The following is a 5,767-nucleotide window of genomic DNA, read 5'->3' on the forward strand; positions in this document are numbered from 1 at the left end:
CCTTCCTACTATAATTTGACAGTCTGTTTATTTGAATTTTTATTGGGCAAATTACTTATTTCTATTTCATTGGAGTTTTTCTCTGGGAGTTTTCTCTGTGTCTTCATTTGGCAAACATTCTTCTTTCTCCTCATTTTGCTTGACTTTCTGTGTTTGTTCTATTTGTTAGATTATATAGATATCTCTCTCGATTTTGAAAAAGTGGACCCTGTGTAGACTATTTGCCACTATTTGGTTTTGGCAGGATGGCTGTAGTTAGGGCCAGCTTGTGCAGTGCCTGGTGTGGCACCTGACAAGAAGTGGGGTATAGGCTGGGCAGCCATATGTTCATGCTTGTGCACTAGACTCTTATTTTTATGGTTGTCCAAGGTAAGAAAAATGTTGGGGAGGCACAGCCTGACCTGTGCAGGTACTGCATCGCCCTACTAATTCCACACTTTCTCCAGACAGGGCAGTCCCGTGTGCACACATTGCAGCACTTTGCTAGTTCCGCACTTTCTCAGGGCAAAAAAATCCAATTGTGTTTGTGCAGCAGTGCCCCACTAGTTCTTGAGTCAAAATAGCTCATCTGCCTTTAGAATTTTCTACTCAAAAAAGGACTTTTTTAGCCTGGGACTTTGTCTTTAGGGGACTATGTAAAACATATATTTCAATGCAGCTTTTGCCTGAAACTGGTGTATCAAGAGTCTTAGGTGAGAATACTGTGTTCTCAGCTTTCTTACTAGTTGTACACTTTATATATATACACTCCTGTATTTATTTCTGATTTGGAGGAATCAGGAAAACTTTGTCATCTGTTTGATTTCATTGCATTCAAGACCTCACCTGTTTTCTAAAAATGCTTCTCTGGGTTATATATTTTTTCTTTCAGTAGAGTTAAAGATAATTTCCTTTTGAAGAATGTCATGCTGCCCCTGGAGATAATTTGCTTCCCCATGGTTGATACATCTAACTCTGTGCTTTTGAACCTATCACAGAAACAGTGGAATGCGATGAATAACATATTAAATATGATGTTGTTTAATTTATTTGAAGTGGCTTCCAGTTTCTGATTTACTATATTGTAAACTGTTCTGTAGCCAATATATAAAGAAAATTCTATTCTTATGATAGTATCTGAATTATGAAGACTTTCTTTGCCTTAGAATAGCTAGAACCAGTTACAAAGCAGCTTCATAAAATAAAGATTAAAAGTCATATACGTCATGATTGTTCTCATTATATAATCATTATATAATTCTCAGATGGTGTCCATACATAAAGGCAGCTAATTAACATAGTTCAGGTTTGTATGGATTTAACAAAATAATAATAAATGCTATATTGGAAGTTATTTGAGTTGACCTAGGGGAGATAGAAGGGAGATATATGGATGGGATTGATGGGGAGAATTCAAGAAAAACTCAAATTAGTAACTCTTCTCTTAACTGAATTTAGCCATGTATTAGAACCTCAGTTTGATATGTTTATACTATATACTATTAACTCATTAGGGATATACCCACATAATATAGAATTAGGAAACTGGTTGTAGAGTCTTTGCTGCTAGCACTATCCAGATAGCTCTTTACTATACTAGGCCAGCCATACCCATAGGATGAAGTAGATGGCTGGCTCCATGAAGTAATACGAAGAGCAATAAAAGGCATCCAATCACCAAAGGGTCACCCTTATTGTCATATAAATGTTATCTGAAATGGAGAACATATTACAATCATCATTTTCAACCATCTCTACTAGTTCTTACTTGAGCAGGGTTCTAAAAATCAAACAGATGACAAGGTTGTCCTGATTTTCCACTAAGTCAGAAATAAATATAGGGGCTTATAAATAAGATAGAGATAAGGCAAATTTTGATAGTAGGAGAAGAAAGAACAGACAATAGTGGTAAGTAGGAAGATAATATTAAAAACAATATTATTTTTCTTGCCCTGGGTGGTGAGGCTCAGTTGATTGGGCATGGTCCCATTCACTAAAAGGTTGCTAGTTCAATTCCTGGTCAAGGCACATACATGTCCAGGTTGTGGGCTCCATCCCCAGTAGGGGGCGTGCAGGATGCAGCTGATAGATGTTTCTCACATAGATGTTTTTCTTCCCCTCTCTCCCTCTCCCATCTCCTCTCTCTAAAATCCATTAAAAAACATGTATTTTTTTAATAGTATTTTTAATTGGCATTTCTACCAATAAGGAAGAACTGAAATAGGGGGAATGGAAAACTTGGAGATTTGTTCAAACCAAGAAAGATAACATAAGACTTTAATCTTAACCTCCTTCACCATATCAGTCCCCAACTTACCTACTTGGACATACTAATGTTAGATATACATGCACATCAGCCTAGAAGTCAGGACTTTCTTATTCTTTGGCTGTGAGCCTGATCATAAGAGCAGCTGTTCCTAAATGGGAGAGTTACAAAGCTAGCTACTTTTTTCTTCATTTAATAACCTATTAACAATGAAAACCTCAGTGTTTCTTCCTCTGAGCAGCCACAAAGTTTGCTTCCATCCCTATCTTCTTTTTGTGTTTCGTGCTTTTCTAATTGTTATTCATGGCCAGCCTGGTTACTTGGGTTTAAATTTAAATGGATTTAAACTTGGTTTTGGGCATGTCAGGGGCTAGTTACACTCAAATTTGAATCTTAAGATTTACCTGAAAGCTGCTTAGAATTCCAAAAATGTCTCTAAACCTCTTGTTGACCCTGCAGGCCTAGTAAGCAGTGAGGTGAGAAAATGCCAAAGTCTCCCATTATCTCCCTCTCACAATTGTCCATGCTATGTTCTTAAATTTTGCCTACATCCATGCAAATAAGAGAACGATACTAGTATACTGAGAATAATAAGGGGAAGGGTTTTACAGCAAAGAGCAAATTGCTCTGCCTCTGTATCTATTTTTGTTCATCAGTTTATAATGGTCTTAATTATCCATAAATAAGTGAGATCATGTGGTATTTTTCTTTCATTGACTGGCTTATTTCACTTAGCATGATGCTCTCCAGTTCCATCCATGCTGTTGCAAATGGTAAGAATTCCTTCTTTTTTACAGCAGCATAGTATTCCATCGTGTATATGTACCACAGTTTTCTAATCCATTCATCTACTGATGTCAGGAATGATATTAAGACAAGCCAGTAAGCGAAAAAAGTGGAATGGGGAAGCTGAGACAGATGGTTAAAATGGCCAAGCAGTTTATAGCCATTTAGTAAATCACAAAATTCCACCTTCCTTAACCAAGAACACTTAAGAGTAAATGGTTTATATTTTACTCCCCAACCAAGGGATAAATAACTTCAATCATCCTACTCATGGAAATAGGTAGTAGAAATCCAATTAGTGCCATTTCTTCCAAACATACCCAAGGATGAATGAAGTTAAGGGACTAAATCTCATTTAGGCACATCAGCATAAAGCTGATGACTATTCTATTGAGATCCTCCCCTAATATCTCCCCTAAACTCCTAGCCTCTAAAACCCTGAAGACAAAGAAGCCAGTGTGCACCCTCCTTGGGGCACACCCACTTGAATCTCCTTTTCCAGTGACTTTTCTTTATCCCAAACTCTAAGGGACTTCAGAAGACTTGCAACCAGGGGAGCAATGGGCAGCAGCAGCTTGTCCCCTGAACCTGTCACCAAGGCCCCCTTTTCTCTAACTTATCATTAAGCCAACAGTAGCCATACCTTGGCTTTCTTCTGTTGCCTCTTCTATCCTAAGCCCTTGCTTGTTTCACGGTCCTCGATTTTAATAAATGTATCTCAAAATCACCTGGACTTGTATTGTGAAATCTTTCCTGCACAAAGTCAAGAACTCACATACTACTGGCCAGCCCTAGACAGAACTGTTCCTGGCAGGTTCCCGTCCAGTAACAATCTGATGTAGATTTGTCCCATTACTAATTAATACTTATCTTGTGGGGGGGACACTCTGAGAGTATGTTATTATTGTGGTGTTTGACAAATAGTGGTTTTCTATTTCTATCATCTTTCTGCATTTACCAGCTGAAATTCTACTATAATATATGAATTTATTCCCCATTTTTCACTTATTCAATATTTTTATATCAATATGGGCTGATAAATTATTGTTTCATATATACACAAGTGGTTATAATTCAACACCTTCATTTTTTTATTTTGTTTTAGCCAACTTTTAAATTAGAAATTTTAATTCTGATTTTTTTCTGTTCTGTTTTCTGACCTAGGAGTAGCTATGTGAAGCTTCACTCTGGATTAGAACTACCCAAAGAACAGGAGGCCCATTTCCCCCTAAACAGCATCAAATCTCGTGATCACCTAGTATCATGCCATTTATCCAGTTAGTATTCAAGAAGTGTTTTTTTCTTACTGAAGCAGGTAGCTCTGAAGCCTTTCTAGAATGAAAGCCCAAACTTCTATTTATTATAAATAATTCTGCTTTAAGGCTTATGTTCAGGCACCATTCTGTGAGTCATTATATTGAGAACTGAATCAAGTTCTTTGCATGTAAAAACTGTCTAGAGGCACTGCACACAGATCTAGAAGGTAAATAATGATGGCATCATTATAAAATGAGACTGGAACACCGGTGTGTGTAACTGTGTTAAATTCAGCCCTGAAGGCTACTAAATGCAATGTAGATCCTGATTAAATACTGATAACTAGGACAGAAAAGAAAACAGAGCTTGGGCCAGGGTCATGACCCTTAATCTTAGTAGGAAGGGAGCTTAGAAATAGGGAGTATGGTGAAACAGAGTGCCGTTTGCATGAGGTAATTCTCTCTCTGTGACTCCAAAGGGCAGAAAACAACCCACAGTCGCCTTCAAAGAAGAGAGTGAAGAAAATAATTCATTAAAAGAAGGAAGAAGATAGTGTCTTTTCTGTATATTCTGGCTGATCTTAGAACTACAAGCTGGGGAGTCGCACTTCAGGTAAAGTTATTCACTCTAAGCAAAATATGGTAAAGAATATGTGTCTATTAGGAACCCAGTCCATAGGGTCCTAACTACTTAGCAACTAGAAAATGCTTGTGATGTGGTAGAAACGCAACTGGATCTAGGTTTTGTAGAGCCTAGGGTATATATAATACGGCATATCCTATTTAAGAAAAAATAATATAAACAGTTTACTTTTTCAAATTTTACTCAAGCATGTGAATACATTGCTAGTGTGCCTCTAGAGAGCCTTGGAAGGAATTTGCACAACTGAAGCCCCTGAAGCTTCAACTTTATTAACTGCACAGTAAATCTATCTGCCTTTGGTAGAATCCATAACATGGACTATAAGACCAACCTGATATGAGACTCTAATAACTATTCAAGCCTGCTGCAAGGCTATAGGCTTGATTGTCATAGTTGTGACCAGATCTAGAGATGCTGAGAAGAGGCTATATTGTTTCTGTTGGGATTACAGGACCACTGAATGGCTTTTGTAAAAGCTGACTACACTGTGGAAACTACTGCTCCAATGATATGATGTGGCAGATTTCCCTTGGTTAAAAAGTGGTGGATGAGAAAAAGGTGGATAATTAAATGATATGAATGTATTATATTTAAAGGTGCACTAACAAATATATAACTCTGTGGTTTGTGAGTTTATGGAATTAGCTATGTGAATATTTAACAACAAAGAATTTCATCTCACAATTCTTTTTGCCATGAACAGGTAGGATTTATTTCTGTATTGAAAGAATAGATTGGTATTGGGCATTTTAAAAATAATTAATTATACAAAGAGGTAAAGATGAAAAATATTAATATGTCAATAGATTAAAAGTCCTAAAGGCTAAGTTTAGCATT

This window comes from Myotis brandtii, unplaced genomic scaffold, assembly GCF_000412655.1.
Source record: "Myotis brandtii unplaced genomic scaffold, ASM41265v1 scaffold40, whole genome shotgun sequence".
Lineage (NCBI taxonomy): Eukaryota > Metazoa > Chordata > Mammalia > Chiroptera > Vespertilionidae > Myotis > Myotis brandtii.